The sequence below is a fragment of the Natator depressus genome, chromosome 19 (assembly GCF_965152275.1).
Source record: "Natator depressus isolate rNatDep1 chromosome 19, rNatDep2.hap1, whole genome shotgun sequence".
Lineage (NCBI taxonomy): Eukaryota > Metazoa > Chordata > Testudines > Cheloniidae > Natator > Natator depressus.
The window spans coordinates 11,540,118-11,562,321 of record NC_134252.1 but is presented as its reverse complement, the minus strand read 5'-3'; the positions used below and the strand labels follow the sequence as shown (position 1 = coordinate 11,562,321).

Below are 22,204 nucleotides of genomic sequence, written 5' to 3'. Positions count from 1 at the left end.
TAATGAGGATAAATGGCCTTGGATTTGTACAGGCTGGCCTCTAATTACTGCATGGCTGTGGAGCCATTTGCCTCTAATGAGCCCTGACCCCAGCCTGCTATTATCGCTAAGTGGTACGACACCTGTTTTTCAGCATCTCCAAACCCCATTTCAAATCCCCAGCTGAAGTTCCTTAGACCTCAGGGCCGGGTCTCCAGCTGACGTGAGCTGACTTCTGTGGAAGATCCCTGGTTTACACCGGCTGAGGCTGTGACCCTGGTGTCAGGCGGCAATGCAGGCTGAGGGGAAACGTGGGTGGTGGAGATGAGGAAACAGTCTCTGTTCCTGAAGGGAGCAGAGAAAAGCAGCAGTTCTGCTTCCACGTAGCCCATGCGTCTGCGCTCCATGACCCTTCCAACGCTGGCTCAGCATAGCCCCGGAATGCATGCTCCTCCCTGCAGCGGGTTGAAGGTGCTTGGGCTCATTCGTTGTGAACCACAATGCACTCAGGTCCCCAGGGATCCCGGTCGCACTGGATGCCCTGACTCTTTAAGAGCTTGATCCCCCTCCCATTGCAGTCAAGGGCAAAAGTCTCGCTGACTCACACGATCAAGGCCCAGGAACTCAGTTCAGATGCCTTCAGTACAGAGCGAGTGGCTGCGATGCAGGTCCTGGATTTGTAGAACCACCTCCCCCAGCTGCTCCAGGCCTTCTTGAAATCAATTGAAAGACTCCCCTTGAATTGGGTGGGCTTTGGTTGAGGCGCAAAAGGCCCAATCCTTCCAGGTGCTGAGCCCCCCTGGATTCCCAATGAAATCAGTGGGAACTGAGGTTGTGCGGCACCTCACAGGATTGGGCCCGAATCCCCGAAATCAAGCCACTGATGAAGCTGGCCAGGTATTTATATCTTGAGTCCAATCCTGCGACCGTCGCTATGGGATGGCAAAACTCACAGCAAAAGTGGGATTGGGCCTCTTCTTGTTATCGCCGCAGAATGCAATGCTTCCTGCTGACATGATCCAGCCTCCCTTTTCCTGCCAGAGCAGAGGGCTGCCAGCTGGACTCCGTTAGACCCTCCCTGGCAACAACACACAGAACAAAGGGAAGAACGAGTTACGTTATGTGTTTGTTGCTTAACCATCTTCTGTACCCACTGAACTCCCTGCAGTGGCTTTACTTAAAAAGCGGTGAGATGTGAGAGCCCGTGAGAACAACAGAGGCAAGGTCACTGTGCCCCTGACGTTGCAGAGTACAGCTGGGTTCTTCTCTTCCGGTGCTGAGCGGGGCGGCTTTTGGGGCGAGAGTAAACGGCAACACAACGCCATTGCATCCGCCACCCACGTTCACACCTCTGTGTCTCCAGCATGACTGCACCCGGGCGAGAGAGCTCCTAACTGCATGCAGGGATGGGCCTGGAGCGAGGAGATGGCAGGTTTATTAACGAGCCTCTTAATGGATCGGTTGGGCCTGTCACACCAGAGAGTCAGATGAAAGGGATTGATAAACACAGGTGAAAATGTGAGTTGTTTTGCTAAGAGAATGATTGGACCCTTCTTTGGCAGTGGAAAAAAGTACTCACTGGCGGTTCAGATGTCCTGGCATTAAATGAACGAAACATAGAAATAAAGTTGCATTGTGAGGAATTTAAGCCTGATCTCAATTTTGCAAAATCGCTGATGTGCTTTCCACAAGGTACTACTATGATCTGTCTGTGTCAGGCTGGAAGTAGCTGCAGGGGAAGAAACAGTGAAAACATCTCTTTAAATATTCTCTTGAAGGTGCAGGGCTAGCAACCCCAAGACAGCAAGGTTGGGTGAGTGCCTGAGAACTGGGACATGAAACTGACTATACATAGAAAGTGAAACAGACCAGGCTAACTTCACTGTCCATTGGGATGGAAGTGCAAGAAATAAACGGTTTAACTGATAAAAAATAGTAGGATTTTAAAATCCTGGCGTGTTGTTTAAACTGTGAGACTGGCAGCAATACAGGTTGTGTTTAAAAACTGATTGGGCTTGATCTGCCTCTCCGTTAGAGGAAGGCTGTTTTGCTGTGACCGTGGAAGGATGGTCTTGCTCTTAAGACACTGAACTGGGAATCAGGAGATCTGGATTCAGTTCCTGACTCTGCTACAGATTTCCTGGGTGATCTTGGTTAAATCACTGAATCTCTTCATTTCTCCTCTGTAAAATGGGACTAATAATCTGTCTTGTTTGTTTGGACTGTAAATTCTTTGGGATAGGGAGCGTCTTTGACTAGGTGTCTGTGCAGCATTTGGCACAATAAGTCCCCGATCTCGGTCACTGTGTGTCAGTGAAGAACCCAGTTATAGGGAATAGTGCAAAGGCTGTGAGGAGTCAAGTGTCACAGTCAATGTGGATTTTTTTTAAGGGCAAATAGAGCTGTGTCTTTCTGGCTTGCAGCTTTCTTTCCTGGCTTTGTTAAGGATGCTGCTTCGTCAGCTTTTGGAGCCAGAGGACTAGAATTCAAATCTACCACTCACACTCATCCCAGAAATGGAAAATAAACGTGGGGAGTGGGGGCTGGGGAAAGATAGTCCGCTCTAAAAAAAAAGGAGGGTTCTCTGTGAGTTTTGGGATGTGGATGCATGTTGGGTTCATATCTGAGGGATCAGCTGTCCCTAAAACAATCTCCTTTGCTTTTAGCAAACACTCTGGGTGCACAGCAAGTGGAGCTGGTCTCAAGAGGCAACCCCAGACCTGGTCCTGGTTTGAACACCTCAAAATTCAGGAGTTTTGGGTCCAAAGTTTTGGTCTGATCAGTTACAAAGCATGATCTATCTAAGATCATTTAATGTAATCAACATGCCTTTTGTCTTTCCCTTTAGTCTGTCACACTGTTTCTCTTTCTCTAATCTTTCATTCTCTCTCATCTTTCTCAGCTATTTGTCTTGCTTTCACTTTCTGTTTTTCTCTAATCTGTCTACCACTTTCTGGATCTATCATTCTCTATCGCTAATCTGTCATTTCCTCTCTCTGGCACCATGTGCTATTTAGGTACCAAAGAGGTGGACTTTTTTTATTTTTCTTTTTCAAAATTCAGATCTGGATCTGGGTTCACATTTTGATGTTGCACAAAGTTCAGGGCTGTGGGGACCGTTGCTTTTAGTTCTGACCCATCTCAGTCAGGGAGAAAGCTCCCTTCTGCCTCAAGTGGCCCTCCCTTCTTCCCTGGTGAAGTGCGCCTTGGGTTTTGTGCTCATTAGCATGCTGCTGTCATTAATAAGCCTCCGAGGCAATTATTTATGTTTGTAAAATGTGTGTGTCTTGATAATCTGCAATTAAGGAATACAGTGGATTGTTGCAAATGAATAAAACATTGAAAAGACTTTGTACAGAGAACAATACGGGAAGAGTTTAATTACACGTAACTCAGTTCCAGCAGAGTATTCCACTTGAACGTGAATTTCTGCTGAGAGTGATAGCAAAGGGCAGGATCAGATTTCAAAGGGGGGGGGGGGTCCTCATAGCTCAGTTCATTTCCCATCCACTCCTTCCCTTTGAGCTATGGCTTCACTCCTGGGTAGAGAAATCTCAGAAGAGTCTGTAGTTGAGATAAACATCCAGGTATTTGCGTTGTTCTTATTACAATAGTGTAATAAGTGTGGTGTCCATTGCACCAGGCATTGTACATGCACATAGTGAGAGACAGTCCCAGACCGCTCACTGTCTAAACAGACGAGAAAACATAAGGCCCACCGGGGCTCAAACCTGGCCCTATAGAGGGACCAGATAGCAAACAACTCCACACTCCTATCCAGCTGTAGCTATAACTAACTTGTATGCCACTACCCATGACCTGCTGTGGACACAGCCCATAGGAAGTCCCACCTCAAGGGGTCTGACATGCAGCAGCCTCATGGCACCTGATTGGCTCTCTGCCCTATATAAACCTAAGGGGCACTCTAGGAAGTGTCTAGCCAACATCATGGATTTCCTGTTGCTGTCATCACCATGCCTGTCCTTCAGCTTTGCTTCTTGACCTGGACCCTGAAACCTGACTTGGATTCTGACCATTGGCATGGACCTTGGCCTGGAACCTGGCCGGAACCTGACTACCAACTCCTCTGCAAAGTCCAAAACCATTCAATGCCCCATCCTTGTTTGCTGCATGTTTCTCCCGGCTCCTTTTACAGGCTGCTCCTGCGGTTGCCACACTGGATCAGTCAGACATGACGCTGTCCTGACCTGCTGTGCCCTTGCAGCTTTCTTGTGAGCAGGGATCCTCAGTACAGGCAAGAACAAGCTGGAGGTGTTTTGTGAGCTCCCCACAGAGCTGCACGTCAGTGGGAGCTGCTGCAGTGCCCCTTATATCAGTGGTGGGTCTCTGCTGAGCAAGATCACCCAGCGATGAGCCACAACAGCTGCACTCCAGCAGATTCCTTGTTGCTTGTGACTCAAGGTGGGATTTGGGACCATGTCCAGAGTTGCCAGGTAACCACACTAAGTCATGGCACCGCTACAGCCTACATATGCAGGGCTTCTGTTTTCCCACCTCTTGCCCTGGGATTGTAGATGGGCCTGAACCGAAGCCTGGGATCTGAAAAGCTCCAGCCCAGAACTTTGGAGGTGCTTGGAAACCTCAAACTGGGTCTGGGACCCAGTTGTGCAAATGGCCCTTCTTTCTAGCTTGAGCAGGAATGTTCGAAAGCTTGCATCCATCTCTCCCTGTTGGGACCGATGCATCACAATTGGTCCGCTTCTTCCTTCAAGTGCAATTGCTGCTCCCTCTGGAGGCACCGGGCCTAGAACCCGGGTCTGAGAGCAGAACTGAGCCTGAGGGTGCATCTCTAAGTGGAGATGGGTCTTTTGAACCCTTAAGAAGCCTTTACCTAGCTAAGTCTCAATGAAAGATTTATTGCGAAGGCGTCACTCGAAATTCCAGCTGGGGGAGGGATTATTATAAACAAGGCTATAACTAAGGCATGCAACAGCTGCTCAGCCCTAGAGAGGCGACATACTTTGCAAACAAAGGAGCTGACAGCTGAGGGAATATAAGGAACAGCTGTGGAGATAAAGCAATAAGCAGAGAGTGGCGAGTGTGAAAACACAGGGAGGGATTGCTTGGAATGGCAGGTTATCAATACACTCCAGTGAGCAGGCAAAGTATGCTCTTCGATGCCATGAGACTGCAGAATCCTGGGACAAGTTAGCATTGTGTGTGTGTGTGTGTGTGGTTTTTTTTAAATATCTCTCTTCATATGGGTCTATTCAATCCCCATCAGGGAGAAGAGAAAGACCCTGATGAGGGGTGATAAATGATGTAACACTGATCCAAGGGCTGGACTATAGGAGGGGGTGTCAGGGAGACAAGACAGTCCCCCAGCAAATCAGTGGGAATGAAATGCTGTGCTGATCAACCCCCAGGGTAGAATGACTATGGAAGCTGCCTGTCTGAGGAATGGGTGTGGTTGCAGGCGCTCCTGTTAGAGGTGTGAGTTGCTACTCTGTTGAGGGCCAAACTTGCCATGACTGACACCACCCGTGTCTCTGGCTTCCAGGGCGCAGACGGGGGAGGACATGATCAGAATTTATCATTGAGATGGCCTGCTCCAGGGGTAGGGATCTGCTCTGCTAAGCAGCAAAGGGCTAGGTTCTTTAGAAATAGAAGAGGTTGACAGGTATGCATGGGGATAGCCAGCATCTGGCCGAGAGTGCTGTCTCCCCCTCCAGTGGCCTGGGAATTCCTCTTGTATAAGGGGTATTTCCCCAGCAGGCATAGGGCTGGGGCCAAATTCTCCCCCGTTTTCTACCCTATGCGACCTCACGGACCGTGACATGTCCCTGAGTTCAGTAGCTCTGTATCCCCTTCCTCCTGTGGCTGGGGGAAGGGGGCACGGCCGGGGTGCATCTGCTCTCTGGCTAGTCTTAGCTGTTGGGAACTGCCCCTTGGGCGTCTCTCACCAAGTTCCCAGCAGGCTCCAGGTTGGATCAGGGAAGTTCAAAGGCGTCCCAGAGTCCTCTTTGCCCAGCCTCCTTCCCTGTTACCAATACTGAACTCCATGCAGAAATTGGGCCCATGTCTGTCTTGGAGTTTTGTACCAGGCTATGCATACTGTCCCTGTAACAGCTGCTGTCATAGCTGATAGACCAGGGAGAACCAGGGATCTCCAGGGCTAATAGCAAGAGCTACCACTGCTTGTGTGAAAGAGCCACACGCTTTAAGTGGCCATGTAACAGACTAGCATCCTCTGTGGATAGGGCACAGAACTGGACCTATGACTCCCACTCCCCAGTGGGATACATGGCACTTCATGAATGGTAAATAACACTAATGTTAGGAGCTTGGACAGTGCAGTGCCTCTGGTTTTCTGGGTCTAGCACCTCCTCCGTGCTAAGAACTCTTCTCCCCTGGTTGCAGAGCTCAGCTCTTACTCAGAGCTGCTGCAGCATGTTACAAAGGAGACACACACACTGTGCTCTCTTTCACAGAGAGGCTTTCTTTCCCTTCCCCATTCTGTCCCCCATTCTTGCTGCTGTTTCCCTTAACTTTAATTCGGGCTATTTTAGGCCGAAGGGATGGGGTTTGCCTTTTGTGCATGGACCCGTAAGCAATAATGATTGGGTTAGAGTTCTGCCTGGAGTAGATCGCGTTTGAATGTATCTGAAATGCCAAGTGACATTCAAGGGAAGAGTGGGAGTGGATGTGCGTGCTATTGCAACGGACACAGAAACAAGTAGAAACCCAAGATGGGAACCATGAATCTGTCCTCCCTCAGGACTTGGGTTCAGATTCACCCCTGGCAGAACCTTGTGTGGTGGCCTCATCTCGCCCAATTTCAACCCCAGGCGATCCCAGCTGTTCCAGCCTGACTGGGTCCATCTTGGGCTGCATCTTGACAAGAAAATAGGTCCCTTCTGGTCTGAGATCTGACCTGGAACTAAAAAAAAATCAGAGCTGGATTCTGCCCTAAGAATTTGAAATCTGGGAAATCTCCTCGATGAGGTTCCAATTTTGTGGGGAGGGGGATGGGTTGAGAGATTACAGCAAGAGGAATTGTGGGAGGACATGTGCAGCTTTTTGTGAGCAGTAATATTAACTAAATTTCAGGGAGCTTGAGTAATAGTCTGAAAAGATTTCAGAGTAGCAGCCGTGTTAGTCTGTATTCGCAAAAAGAAAAGGAGGACTTGTGGCACCTTAGAGACTAACACATTTATTTGAGCATAAGTTTTCGTGAGCTACAGCTCACTTCATCGGATGCATTCACGAAAGCTTATGCTCAAATAAATTTGTTAGTCTCTAAGGTGCCACAAGTACTCCTAGTCTGAAAAGAGACTCAAAACTTGAAAGATCCCCCCCCCCCACCGATTAAAATTGCCATAGACTCAGACTTTAAGGTCAGAAGGGACTGTCATGATCATCTAGTCTGACCTGCACATCGCAGGCCACAGCACCTCCCCCACCCACTCCTGTAATAGACCCCCAACCTCTGGCCGAGTTACTGACGCCCTCAAATCATGGTTTAAAGACTTCAAGTTACAAAGGGTGTGATAAATCTCCCTTTGGCTTTCCCCTTCCTCCTGTGCAGGCACCTTCTAAAATATTAACAGGAGCTGAGATCTGTCAGGGTGAAATATGTTAATTCAGTCCTAATGGAAGATGCCTAAACTGCATTGGCTACTGGGATTCTTGGAAACACAAACACAGCATAACTGAAAGCAGGGGTATGTGAATTATCCTCATGACTATTTACTGATTTATGGAGCACCTTTCACCCGTTCTGAGAGCCTGCCAGAATTGCAAGCTGTTGTACTGAAGACAGTTATCTATTTCATTGCGTTGGCTGCCATTTGACGCAGCCATCTCTGGGGTGGGGAGTACCAGGTATTATACCAGTGCAAGCAGTATGACAATACCTAGCAGTTTGGGATAGGAAGTGATCAGGATGAGCCCCCCTGAATCAGCACAGAAAACGTAGGGAGGTAGAGTGGATGGTAAGTACTTATTAAGATTTATCATTTATATTCTGGCAGTCTAGAGATCCCAACCCAGGTAGCCTCATTGTGCTAGGGATAAACACCTAGTAGAAGACCATCCCTGCCTGCTGAGTAAACCCTGGGTGGGAGGGGAAACAGAGGCACAGAGAGAAGTGAGTTGACCAAGCCTCGCTGTGGGTCAGGAGCAGAGTCAGGATTCAGCATGAAAACCGATGTTGAAATAGCAGATCAGCGCCACTTGACCAACTGTGAAGTGTGGCAGCGACGGCCTTTTTATATCTCCTCGAGAGGCTCCTCATTTGCACGTACAGTGTGTGATGCAGTAATCTTTGGAGGAACAGATTGGATGATTTAGTTGGTGTTGGTCCTGCTTTGAGCAGAGGGTTGGACTAGAACTAGATGACCTCCTGAGGTCCCTTCCAACCCTGATATTCTATGATTATATTAATTCCTGGTCCACAAGGATACATAAACCATTAATAAACTTAGCTGCAACTCAGCGGGGGCAGGGTGTCCCAGATCCACAGGATCGGAGCCAGGGGAGCTTCCAGCAGCAGCCCTGATGTGTGGCAAGGTGGCCAGGTGGGTAAGGCACATCTGGCTCTGCCTCTCCTTGGGAACGGGCACTAAGGGTGGTGCAGATCTATCCCCATCCCCAGCACTGCAGAGCCAAGCTTGCCAGGCGCTCAGGAAAGCATCCGGTTTTCAGTTTAGGGAAATAGGGTGACCATGTATTTGGGGCCCTACAGGGAGGGCTCCAAATCTCTCACTGTCTCCATGCTGCAAAGATCTATCGAACCAGGCAGAACCATTCAGATGAGTCCTTCGCTTCCGTTTGCGCCTCGTCCCAACATGTGCAGACGTTGTTCTTCTTGATCATCCACCTTCAAACCTTTGGTTTCCTCAGCATCTGGTTTCCCCCTCCTCTTGGCTTGTGCGTGACATCAACCCCGGAGACACTGCTCCTTTTGTCTACACTGCAGCCGGGAGGTGTGATTCCCAGCCCGGGTAGACAGACTTCTGCTAGGAATAGCAGTGTGGGCGCTGTTGTGTAGGCATCAGCTTGGACTCCCCACCTGCGCTTAGACACAGCGGGTCAGGTAGGCCTGGATGCAGGTGGTTAGCTGGAGCTGCACAATGGCCCCTCCTGTCAATTTTTTGCACGCTAGCCCCAGCTGAGCAGCTGCTGATACAAGAGAGCTCTTGGCTTCAAAGGTGACGTTCGGCTCTTCCCATGTTTGCAGACTCCAGTCTGAGAGCAGAGGCTCTTTCCTAGCTGGCTGCGGGCTTGATTAAGCCAGAGAGGGGAAACGTTGCACTTGTCCTTTAGTCCCACTAATCAGCACGCGAGCGCTCTCTTGAACTTTGAGGGAAGTGAGCACTTGAGTTATAATTTTTCATCTGTGCTCCAGGAGTGCAGCCCTCAGCTAAAACCCCTCTCGCTAATGCTGCCCCTTTCTGTGCTTAATTAGCTCGAATGAACCATCTCCACGGAGTGTCAAATAGACCTGAGGAGCCCGTACGCTCTGCACGAGCGCCACCTAAAATCTTTGGCAGCAAGTCCTGCTGTCTTCAGAGGTGATGCATCCGAATCAGTTTGGAGAGGTCGTGTTTCACTGGGAACACACCTGTCTGCCCTTGTCATAGCTGTATTCTGGCAGCAGCTAGAGGCACCAACCAAGATCAGGCCCCGCATTGTGCTAGGTGCAGTACAAACACGTAGTAAAAGACTGTTCCTGCCCCAAAGAGCTCAGCCTAGCTACCGGGAAGGTTATTATGACTCACAATTGGATAAGGTGATTTATCCAGGGAAGCTCCACCCACTAACCTCTCTGGCAGGTAGAATGACACAACACTCGACCAATGACATGCTAAGTTGGAAGCCTTATATTATCTGTCCTCAGACGTAAACCAGAGTTTATGCAGGAGTCCCTGGCTGTATCCAATGACCACCCCCAGGTTATCAGTTGATAGGGCACATCTCTGCCTCTGGAATATCAACCTGTATGTTTTTCTATTCCTGGACTGATGTAGGGTGCCTCAATTTATGGGTGCCCAACTTGAGACCCCTGAAAAGGATTTGCTTTTCAGGAAGCGCCGTCTGAAACCTAGGCCCCTTCAAGGTGTCTCCACTCAGGCCCCCAAAAGGGAGGCAGCCAAAGTCACTGGTCCCGCTTGAAAATTTGGTCCAAGATTATTCAATTTTAACCTCAATGCTGCCATGGGCTCCTGGTGCCCTTAGGCAAGTTGCTGAATTTCCCTGCCTCAGTTTCCCCATCTGTAAAATAGGAATAGTAACTAGCGGTCTGCTTGGGCCTAACTTTTAAGCCTGACCCAGACCCAAGTCTGAGACCCTCCCCCACCCTGAGTCAGCGCCACCAACCCCCCCGCCTATTGGATTGGTGTGGCGGCTGCGTGCCCTACTCCTGCTGGCTGCTGTCCCCACTGCAGTGTGTGTGCTGCAGAGTGAGGGGCTGGGCACACTCGCTCCGCAGCATGCGCAGTGGCTGGCATGAGCGGACCACGCGGCTGCTCCCACGCCGACCTCCCAGGCAGGAGGAGGCGAGCTGACCCAAACCCAAGAGGGTCCGGTTGTTTTCCGCCAAGACCCAAACCCAACCATAGCGGCTGGGTGGTGGGGCTCGAATAGCAACACCTCTTCAGGGAGCTGGGAGGGTTAGTTCTCGTTTGTACAATACTTTGAGAGGCTGCGAGGAAAGATGCTTATGGCCTCTACCAGGATGGCAAACTCCCAGCCAGGCGGCTGTAATGACTTTCGCAGAAGGAGGCAGCCAATGGAGGGGTGTGAGTTGCCATTGAACAAGGGCCCAGTGGCATTTTAGGATGCCTGCTCTGTACATCAGAGAGATGCGGAGAAATAATCCAGTGCCCCCTGCAGGATCGTAAATGCAAAGCGGTGGGCAGGAGAGGCAAGCAACCCTCTGATGGGACAGCCCATCCCTTGCCCAGGGCCCCGCATGTCACAGCTCAGTCACGCAACCCATCCTGGGATGAAAAATGAGCAGGCATGTGTGACCTGAACCAGACACTGGGTAGCAGGAAGAAAAGCCTCACACTTCATTTACACTTCAGTATGCCTCATTTGCTCCTGACGGGGGTTGGCTGTGCCATCTACAGCCCGGGGAGCTGGGCTGGGTCGCTGCTGATTGTGTGTCCTTCCACGTCAGAGTATTCTCCGACTCTCTGCTGTTTATCTCCTGTATGTCATAAGGCTCCTTTGGTCTGGCTTTCCTCCCTGGTGCCTAAAGCGATGCAATGCTAAGCTGCATTCTCTACCGTTCTTCTGCCTCTCCTCTCTGCCTGGAGGCCATTACCCTCCAGCAGGGTTAACACTGACCACCTGGGGTTAGTGGCCAACTGGCATGGTAATTATGATTGTTTGTATTGCCATAGCACCAGGAGCTTCAGCCATGGACCAGGACCTGCTTGTGCCAGGTGCTGTATTGGTCTGTGAGGTCCCCTCCTCCGGGGATGGGCCGTTGTCCCCTGTTGGCCATGTTAGAGGACCAGGCATGGGGAGGCAGGAGACCTGGGGTCTATTCCCAGCTCTGCCACTTGTGTTGTCTGAGCTCGGGAAGGTCACTGGTCTATTTGGACTGTGAGCACTTTGGGGCAGGAACTGTCCTTTCCTAGGCATATGTACAGCGCCTAGCACAATGGGTTCCTGATCTCAGCCATGGCCTCGAGGTGCTCCTGTGACGCAAATAATCAGGGGTCTCAGTCAGTGGGACAGGTGTGCAAAGCACAAAATCCACCTTTGCAATTGGCAACTTCAGCCGACTGGCCAGGGATTTAATGGGCTGTGGAGACCAAACTTTCCCCTCACTGGAGTCTCTAGGGCACGTTGGCACAGTATTGCTGGGGGAGCTGACACAGGCGCTGCTCAGGCTGTGCCTAGCTGGCTAGTGGATGAATAAAGGGCTTCAGTCCTTCACAAGCGCTAAATTGACTTTCAAGTTTTGGGTCAAATTCTATGGTGCTGGACTCCTCTCCAGGTCCAGGTAGGACCCGATCCAGTGCCCCTTAGACCGCCATTGATTTTCTATTTGGATGTTGCATTAAAGGACAATTAAAAAGCCCTTCTTTCTTGACACCACACAGGCCTCCACTACAAACCGACTTCAGCTAAACTAGTTTAAGACCCTCTTAAACCAATATGAGTGTCCCCACACAAGCTAGCACCGGGGTAGGGAAATCAGTTTAAAATCACACCTTTGGCTAGCTGGTGCAGCTTTGTGCATAGCCCAGGCTTGACTCTGGCATCGAATCAGTGGATGGAACTGTTAAATGAAAGCCTTTCACTGAAATCTCCCGGCTTCCTCCAACACTACTCTCCTCACACCTGCTTTCCCCCTTCTGGCATGCAGAGGGAGGCATCCTTTACCCTGATCAGCTAGCCGGATGTTGGCCAGGAGATCTAACTCATTACACTCCCTGCATCTAAACCGTGTGGCAGGAGACATCCTTTAACGGTGCAGCCTCAGCAAGGGATGGTTGGATTTCTCCGCTGTTCTTCAGCTGGAAGTCTCCAGGCAGTGTGGCGATGCTGTAACATCGGAGGCAATGCAGAAACACAGCTCGACCTGCAGGGGAAGCAGCTGCCGTATGCACAAGATGACACCGCATGGTTGGTGGGACTCGATTTTTACATTTGGGTACCCCTTTCGGAAGGCAAACGGGAGAAAATCCATGGTGGTTTAATTCAATCCAGTCTATGATCCCTGGATTGTCTGTTTTATCCCTTTCCCGTCACAATTGTCCTTTAATTATCATTCTAACGCTTGCCTCTTTCCTACTCTTAATTTAACCATTTTCTTTTCTATTAGAAGGAGGACTGAGGAAAGAAGACCTGGAACGTCACACTTCAGTTATTTGTTTGCATTGTGGCACTGCCTTGGACAGCCAGTCCTGGACCAGGACCCCAGTGCTCTGGGTCAGTGGCTTTCAACCTTTTTTTCATTTGTGGGCCCCTAAAAAAATTTCAAATGGAGGCGCGGACCCCTGTGGAAATCTCTGACATCATGTGCAGACCCCCAGGTTGAAAAGCACTGCTCTAGGTGCTATACAGACACACAACAAAGGGACGGTCCCTTCCCCGGTGAACTTCCAATACAAGTAGAAGGAGATATGTGAAAAATTTAGTTTCAGTGGAAGGCTTGCACCTAACCTCCCCCCACAACCACTTATTGTCAGGCAGCACTGTATCTGCACCACCGTTCAGATGGCATTACAAACAGATACTGTATTTCCTGGGTGTCTCCTGGGTTTGCCTGTCCAGTTGCAGATGGGGCCTGAGAAGTGGCTGGACTGTGTGTTTTATGCGTGTGAGACCTTCCCACAGCTGAACCGATCCTGCTTTTCCCCCCCTGAGATTGGTGTTTGTGGCTTGTGAACCTCCCTATTCTGGAAGGGGATAGGCTGTGCAATTGTAACGCCGTGCGGGATCGAACCTGGGACCTCTGGAGCTTAGTGCATGAGCCTCTACTGCATGAGCTAAAAGCCAACTTAAGGCTTTAGAGCAGACTCATTTAATCTCTCTAAGTGGTCTCGGTGTCACTAGATGGGACAGAACACCACACCCAGAAGGTGTGAGTTACACAATGACCTTAACTTCACCTTCAAGATTTTGGGGAGCGAATACAAAGGTTGTCTTTGAACTAGGTGGAAGTTGTTCTGCCTAAGTAAGGGCTGTAGGCCCTGGCCTTGGAAATACCACATAGATGACAATATGATACCGCTAAGGACCAGTGGGGATAAGGCACCTCTCACTGGGGTTGCTGGTTCTAATCCTCCCTAGGCCTGTAGTGCTGGGAAGCCTTTGCCTTCTGGAACAAAAGCTCCATCGTAACTGTCATTAGCTGCTTCTCTTCTTGGAGACGTCTCAGCAGAGAAACCCTGGTTTGACTGGTTCTGGAGAGAGCCCATTCAAGGGGATCAGTGTTGAGGCAGGGCCGTGTGGGGAAAGCTTGTCCCCTGCTGGCTCCTGGCCTGTGGATAATTAGAGGCACTGGGTATTCAGGGCTTTCAGCCTGGCATCTCCTAGCGGCTCTGAATTTTAAAATAAGAAGCGTTATCTCATTGGCAGAAGTTGAGAGGGCACAAAGCCAGGCTGAGCAGTGTTGACCCTCACACCTCTCATGAGACAAGTCTCTTCAAACTGTTACCACTTGTGCTCTATCTCTGTGCCTGGGGGAAGCTGGTATAATTAGAGAATGAACCTTAATGAATGCACTGAATTCTTTTTGGCAGGGAGGAGGAGATACGCTTTAATTTCACCGTGCATTTCAGCAAAAGCATGGCTCCTTTTCAACCTGCTGAGGCACGAATCAGGAAGGGGAGGTTGTGATATCCACCCCTTATTCTTCAGAGATCTGCTTATGATATGAATATGACATAACTAGATGTTTTATGCAAGATTGGTCATGTGAGATCATTGGATAGGTTGTGATTTACTGAATATGATTCTCCTCTTTGTATGCATGTATCATTTTTGTATCTAAAGTTTGGAATATGGATTATACATCTGTACTACAAAAGTGTTTGCACCTGGGGAACGCTCACCAGACCAAATGCGATCAGTTTGGCTGGCTAGCTGGGAACAAATCAATTGACCATTAGTGAAAAACAACAGGTCTTTCAAGCTGCTAATCTCCCACCTTCCTGGGATGCGACAAACAGCTTTTAACTCACAGCTGCTTTGACACTGCAGGGTCATGTGATCATGTCACCTGGTACAGGACTCCATGATAGAATACCAGTTTTTTTCCATGGGGGGGGGGACCACACTGGAAAACAAAGGGTTCCTGCCTCGTGTAAAACATATTTAAGGCAGGGAAGTGTGGTAATCAAGGTTCTTTCTTCACTGAATCCCTGCCCGGGATGGCTGCTGTGAACATCTGAGAAACTGAGATGGGGGATGGGGGTGGGAGAAGGATTGAATCCAGGCTGGAAACGGTGCCTGGCCTGTGAAAGAAATACCTGGTGTTTTAAGCTGCAAGCAAGAGCAGCTTGCCTTCATGAACCTTGCAATTTGCTTAAAACAACATGTAGGGTGAGAAATTACCCAGCAAATAAAACAAAAACGCAATATAAGCTTAGATACAAAAGAAACTGGTTACAAGCAGTAATCTGCTTTGATCTGTTTGTTATCCCTTACAGTCACTTAAGATCTTATATTTTGTAGCTAATAAACCTGTTTTTGTTTTCTCTAAAACCAGTTTGTGGAAGTCGTAACTGGGGGGCAAAACGCTGTGCATTTCTTCCTCCACAGTGAGGGAGGGAGTGAATTTCAGGAGTGTAGCTGTGCAGCGCAAGACAGTACAATTTGGGGTTTACATCCAGAGGGGGTGAGCACTTGCATGCTGGGCAATTCCTTAGCTGAAGCCTTCCTGCAGCTGGGTGTGGCCCTAGCTGTGTGCACTGGAGCCAGCTTGAGGGCCTGGTTCAGCAGGGCAGTGGAAGGGAGCCCTAGTACATCAGGTGAGGTGCACATAGAAAGGCAAGATGCTTACAACAGTATAGTGTTTTCACCATGTATAACGAAAGCTGCGTCCGCCAGAGGAAGGGTGGCCAGCTGGCTGAGGCTGCGGACTAAAACTCAAGAGATCAGGATTTGATTCTCAGCACCTGCAAAACAGGGCATAATGCAACTTATTCTCCTTGTCTTGCCTTTCCCGGGCTGTCTAGATGAACAGGTGATGCGTGACAAGCCAAGTTGTAAATCTCCAGTGCACGAAGTGTCTGTGTGGGCTCTGCTCCTAAGTTCCTAGTGTGCATGGAGCTACTCCCATTTCAAATGGAATCTGTGCCTGAGGGAGCTTTCAGTGTTCAGCAGCAGGGTCCATGCAGCCAGTTAGTGCATGGCAGGCTATTGCGAGGTAGATTTACACCCTGGCTTGCCATGCATCCACTGTTTGTCTAGACATGCCAGCCACCTTTAAGCTCTTCAAGACAGGGACAGTCTCTTATCATGTTTACGTACAGCGCCTAGCACAATGAGCTCTGTCAGAGCCCCTAGTTCTGACTCGGGGTAATGCACTTTGTGAATCCAGCTGGGTTCTCCCCTGCAGTTCCACAGTCCCTGACTCACCAGTCAATCCCAGCAGGACTTTGCGGTACTGAGATGACGTTGGCTTAAGGCCAGATAAGAGTGGAGGCTGCATTTCAGCAGCTTGCTGGCTCTAGCAATCAGACAGGGGTCTGTCAGCAAGAACTTCCCAAGGGTCACACTGGATTTGCTTCAGTGGGTCTACTTGGCTAGGACCCCCTGGGGAGCTGCAAGACCCCAGAATGGTAGGTGCTGCTGCTGATTCAATACATGACATTATTTCCTATAAGTGTGTAAGCTAATGCCCCATCCTTACACAACTCGATCTAGCAGTTTAATGGCTGCTGAGTGGTACAAAGAGGCGACAATCGGGACATGGTCTGGCCTTTTGGACTCTGATTTGTGCTGGTCACATCAGCCAGAGTGGGAAGTGTGGTTCCTATCCTGGTACATGGCCCATTCTCACACTGACTTTCTTTGGAGGGGGAAATATTAGATTTTTGTGCACACGGCACAGTTAGCCTGGGGAACTCCTTGCCAAAAGATACTGTCAAGGAACCAAAAACCATGGATGAGGAGACTATGCAGAGTTGTTGGGGCAAGAATTAAAAAGACCCCAAGAGTTTATTGGAAGGGATCGAAACCCTCCTGCTTCGAGGCAGAAGTTGAATTCCAACTCTCATCACTAGGAGGGATCTTTCTTGGTGGATAGGTGGTTATCCCATAGCTGCTACTTATTGTGCACCTTTCTCAGAAGCAGCTGAGGCTGGCCACCGTTGGAGATGGGCTACTGCACTAGATAGCTAGAACTAGGGTGCAGACTGGGACTTAGGAGGGTTGGGTTCCATTCATGGCTTTGCCACTGAGCTGCTGTGTGACTTCATCTGTGTCCCCTCGCTCCCTTTGTCAGCCTCTTCTGTCCTGACAGTAAGCTCTTCGGGCAGCTCTTGCCATATGCTGGTTCAGCATCTAGCTTAAAGAGGCTCAGATCTTTGCTGGTACCTCTGTTACCAGAACACACGTAATACTTGCCCTAGTCATCTCTGATGGCTTAGAGGAATATTCCCACCTTTAGATGTTGGCGGTCAGAGGTTCAAAGCCAGCAGCAGTTTTAGGAGCCAAAGTATGGGATCTTTAATTGCTGTGTTCTCCATCACTGGCAGTCTGTAAATTAATGATTGAACGAGAGCAGATTTTAGGAAAACAAACAGGAATTAATTCCGGGCAGTCCTGTGGCCTGTATTGTACAGGAAGTCAGACCAGATGTTCAGAATGGTCCTTTCTGGTCCTGCGATCTATGAATCCCCTGCTCAAATCCACTCTGGCGACTTCTAGATTGATATATAGCTATGTAAATAATGAGATCACATAAACAAAAAATGTATGCTGAATGGCTGGATCGCTGTTGAAAGCAACAAGCATTGCCGAATCAGTAAATAAAAATGCACCAGCACAAAAAACCTTCCTAGACAATCTTTGATCACAGCTACCATAAAAAATCCTCCTGGAGTGCTGGGATTCCTCCCAGTTAAAAGTTGATCATTGGCTCCACTCCATCCTTTTGACATTTAAATCTGAACGGGTACACGCTTTGCAGGCTGATTGCTTGGAAACCTTTCTGTGGAATCCCATTTTGGAGCCGAAATGGATGTGAATATGTATTTCATCATGACAAGAATGCGTGCTTAAATCTAAGTCTGGGACGTTCAGTCTTTTCGAAATATGTCTGTTAGGTGCATCTTTCTTTTTCTTTCTTCTCACACCAAAAAAATATGGCCAGACTGTATAGCCAGACCTCCGTACTGAGGCATGGGAGGATGGCTATGTTGCGGCAGGTGCCATCTTTTGGATAGGATATGAAGGTTTGGTCTCAGGGCTATTCCTACAAGTGTCAGCCCAGAGGTGCTGCTGATCTTCTCGGCCAGTTGAACTCAGTGGGAGCTGTGGGTAATCAGCACTTCTGAAAATCTGGGCCCCAGAGTCTAAGCCAAAGCCTAGGGACATTCTGCCTGCTCTAAATATTCTCCGCGTCCTGCCTTAAACTCTTGTGTGGGGTTGCTGCATGTTGTTAAACAACCATCCCACTCTGCCCCAGATGTGGCTGCATTTCAGTGGCAGATGGGTGAAGCAATTCCAGTGAAAAGTTAAACAGTCTAAAATGCTTTGGGATCCTTCTGGATGAGAGGAATGTAGGATAGCGCTATTCAGCCTGCTTCCATATCTTCTCTATGAAGAACACAGCGCTTGAGCCTGAACGTTAAGAGGGACAGGTGCGATTTCGGGAAGTGGTGGGGGTGATTCTCAGTTGTACCACAGTGTTTTTTATGTTATTTTGGTAGCATTAAAGTGCCTTAGAAGGGGTAGAAATGACCCTCTGAAGTTACCTCCTGCTGGCTGTACACTGGATCTGCTCCCGTTCCCCAGCATGGAAGGTATTGCTGGAGTGTGCACTGTATGTTGGCTGTTCTCTGCTTCCAGCAGGGCCCTGGGAAGCAAAACATAAGTTAGAGCAGCCCTGTTGCTGCTCTAACTTACACTAAAGGTCAGGAAGGCTCGTGCGTGGTCCCATAATACAGGATGTGCCAAAAAGGCTTAGAACCACCTTAATCCCTCTCTTTTATTCCCGCCTGAAGCACGGGAACAGAGGACATGGGAGTCGGTCCCTTGAATTAATGCACCAGTTCACTCAGCTCTTAGGTGAGTCTCTGAATTCTTCAGCTCTAAGCTGCAGAAGGGAAGGAGGCCAGACCTTAAAAGCGAAACATCCAAAACGCGCAAAAGCAAAAGGTCGCAGAGATACAAAACTCCCCTTAGGAAGAAGACGGGAGGTGCAGGATCGATTTGCCACGAGTAATTAACCAGCCCCAAATGGTCTCCTTGCTGTAATTAGGTGTGAATGTTACGGAAAGTCCTACAAACTCAGTGGAGCTGCTCACTGAATTCCCAGTACAGGTACATAGAGATGGGCTCAGAGCACCACATTCCCAGCCTCCTTCCCCCAAACTTTAGCTAAGCTGAGAGTGAAACCCAACACCCCTCCCCCTGCAGTGCTGTGAAGCTCCATTAGAAGATCCACAACCACCCCGGCTTTTTGCCCTTCTCCAGCTCTATGGTCCTCGCTGGGTGAAAAGCACAGATACTGGTAAGGGGTGATTTCGCAGCTCCTTTGGGAGCTCTCTCTTGCAGGGGCACTTTCAGATCCCCTCTTTCTCCCCAGCTCTGCTTCACTAAGGGTAACGTGCTTGTGATGTGTGTAACGCATCCCCCTTTGCAGCTGGTCCACAGAGAAGAGCCACCTGGTACTGCTAAGAGGGCGTATGCCCAGCTCCTCAACGCTCTTAAGGTGCCTAACTCCCACCACTTACAATGGGAGTTAGGTGCCTAAATACCTTTGGAGGACCTGGGCCTTAGTCCTGCAGCAGGAAAGGTCTGTGATTTGGGGCTGAAGGGCGAGTTCAAGGGTTATTAGCGAACACCAGGTAGCTCAGTGTAGGTGTGCATGATCATCCAGGTATCCATCGTTCCTTGGCCAGCATCTCTCAACATGCTTCAAAGTGCTCCCAGCCTCTCTGCTTCGACACCGGGCTGTCCTTCTCCCCCGCATTCCCAGCAAAATGACTCTCAGGCTTCAGCAGTTTCCATGGCAACTCAATTCCCCTTGACCACTCGGTTGCTGCCTCTTTCCCCCACCCCACTTGTCCTTTCCGACGGTCCTGGGGAAGGAATCATAGAATCATAGAATATGAGGGTTGGAAGGGACCTCAGGAGGTCATCTAGTCCAACTCCCTGCTCAAGCAGGACCAATCCCCAACTAAATCATCCCAGCCAGGGCTTTGTCAAGCCTGACCTTAAAAACTTTTAAGGAAGGAGATTCCACCACCTCCCTAGGTAATTCCAGTGCTTCACCACCCTCCTAGTGAAAAAGTTTTTCCTAATATCCAACCTAAACCTCCCCTGCTGCAACTTGAGACCATTACTCCTTGTTCTGTCATCCTCTAATTGCCTTCTATGATGAGATAACTAGTTCTGTGGATGAAGGGAAAGCAGTGGACGTGTTATTCCTCGACTTTAGCAAAGCTTTTTACACGGTCTCCCATAGTATTCTTGTCAGCAAGTTAAAGAAGTATGGGCTGAATGGATGCACTACAAGGTGGGTAGAAAGTTGGCTAGATTGTCGGGCTCAACGGGTAGAGATCAATGGCTCCATGTCTAGTTGGCAGCCGGTATCTAGCGTAGTGCCCCAAGGGTCGGTCCTGGGGCCGGTTTTGTTCAATATCTTCATTAATGATCTGGAGGATGGTATGGATTGCACCCTCAGCAAGTTTGCGGATGAACCCCCCTCCTCCGGGGAGTTCAGCTGAGGCAAATAGCTGCGCCCGAGAGCAGGCGAGGGGTGGTGGTGCTGGCGGCAAGCTGAAGGCTGACCAGCACGTAAACGGCAAGAAAAAAAAAGCAACAAAAAATCAAACCAAAGCAAAAAAGCGTCTGGCCCGGTCGGGGGGGAAAACTAAGGCAGGGTCCAAAAGTAAGAAAAATCCAGGCCAGGGGGCTTTAGGAAAGAATAGAAAGCAGATAGCTAAGGAGCAAGATAGGGACGGTCCCGTTTCCCAACAGGGAAGGTTCCAGAACAATCAGGAACCTTCTGGAGACAATTAAGACAGGCTGATTAGAACACCTGCAGCCAATCAAGAAGCTGCTAGAATCAATTCAGGCAGGCTAATCAGGGCACCTGGGTTTTAAAAAGGAGCTCACTTCAGTTTGTGGTGTGCGTGTGAGGAGCTGGGAGCAAGAGGCACTAGGAGCTGAGAGTGAGAACGCGGACTGTTGGAGGACTGAGGAGTACAAGCATTATCAGACACCAGGAGGAAGGCCCTGTAGTGAGGATAAAGAAGGTGTTGGGAGGAGGCCATGGGGAAGTAGCCCAGGGAGTTGTAGCTGTCGCTCAGCTGTTCCAGGAGGCACTCTAGACAGCTGCAGTCCACAGGGCCCTAGGCTGGAACCCAGGATAGAGGGCAGGCCTGGGTTCCCCCCAAACCTCCCAACTCCTGGTCAGACACAGGAGGAGTCGATCTGGACTATGAATTCAGAAAAACGGCCAAGCTGAGGGCTGCCGTGAAGCTCCAAGGCGAGCAAATCCGCCAATAAGCGTAAGACCCACCAAGGTAGAGCAGGAACTTTGTCACACCACTTTATAGTCCATTCATCCAGCCCATACTTCTTTAACTTGCTGGCAAGAATACTGTGGGAGACCATGTCAAAAGCTTTGCTAAAGTAAAAGCCAAGGGAAATAGCATCAACCAACTGGCCAGGCCTGGGGGGACAGTAGGGGGTATTTATTTATTTGCCTGCCTCTCTCAATTCCTCCTGTAAGGCACAGAGGATGAGCCAGCCCTGAGGCTTGGTTCCTGGGCCTGTTGAAACTCTCCAGCATCTATTGCAAAGCAACTGAATTCCTGGGAAACCATGACTGGCTGCATTGTTTGTTCATGTTGTTGGATCATATTAAAGAAGTTCTGTATTAAAATCACAAATGAGTTTGATTCCCCATAGTTTAAATTCCAGGGTATTACTAATTAAGAGGTCTCTTGGGTTTTGGTACTGTTTCTCTCCCTCTATGTGTGAAACTTGCAAGCTGCTAATTGCGTTAGTACATTCTAAGACAGAGTCTGTTCTCAAAGCAATTCACAGAGACTCAAAGCAATACTCTAACAACAGACACAGCACCCAGAGACTCCCCGCCCTTTTGTTGTATTAACAACTGTGATTAAAATAGAGATAGAGGATGTATGTGGATGGATGCTTGGTGTGGATAATAACTGAATGATCAGGGAGGTGCCAGCCTAAGAATCCAGTGTCCATCGGCTGAAGAAGGCGTCAAGTGGAAATAACCAGAGGACCCCCGGAGGGCAGACTGGAATCCACCCAACAGCCTCAAGAATGGGAGAACCAAAGAACAAGATAACATCTAGCAGCACGGAGCCGTCAGGAATGTGCCATCTGCTGATTGATTCAGCAACAGCATGATGAAGCAATTCCCACAGACTGGCCTAGGAAGAAATTCCTATAAAAAGAGACTCTAAAAAGTGAGAACTTTGGGGTCTGATTCTGCAAACCAACTTCCAGGAGCATCAGATGAGCATCTGACAAGGCCCTGCTCCCTCCTCATGTCCAGGCCACCTGGCCAGTGGCTTGGCATGAG

At 49.4% G+C, this 22,204-nt stretch overlaps 1 long non-coding RNA gene across 1 annotated transcript; it reads left to right on the top strand.

Annotated features, from left to right (window-relative positions):
• Nucleotides 1–12,511: 12,511 nt before the first annotated feature.
• On the top strand, nucleotides 12,512–14,365 carry LOC141974610 (uncharacterized). The gene is made up of 3 exons (XR_012635781.1): nucleotides 12,512–12,585; nucleotides 12,785–12,891; nucleotides 14,208–14,365. It is a non-coding gene; the product is annotated as an uncharacterized LOC141974610 (long non-coding RNA).
• The last annotated feature ends 7,839 nt before the right edge of the window (nucleotides 14,366–22,204 follow it).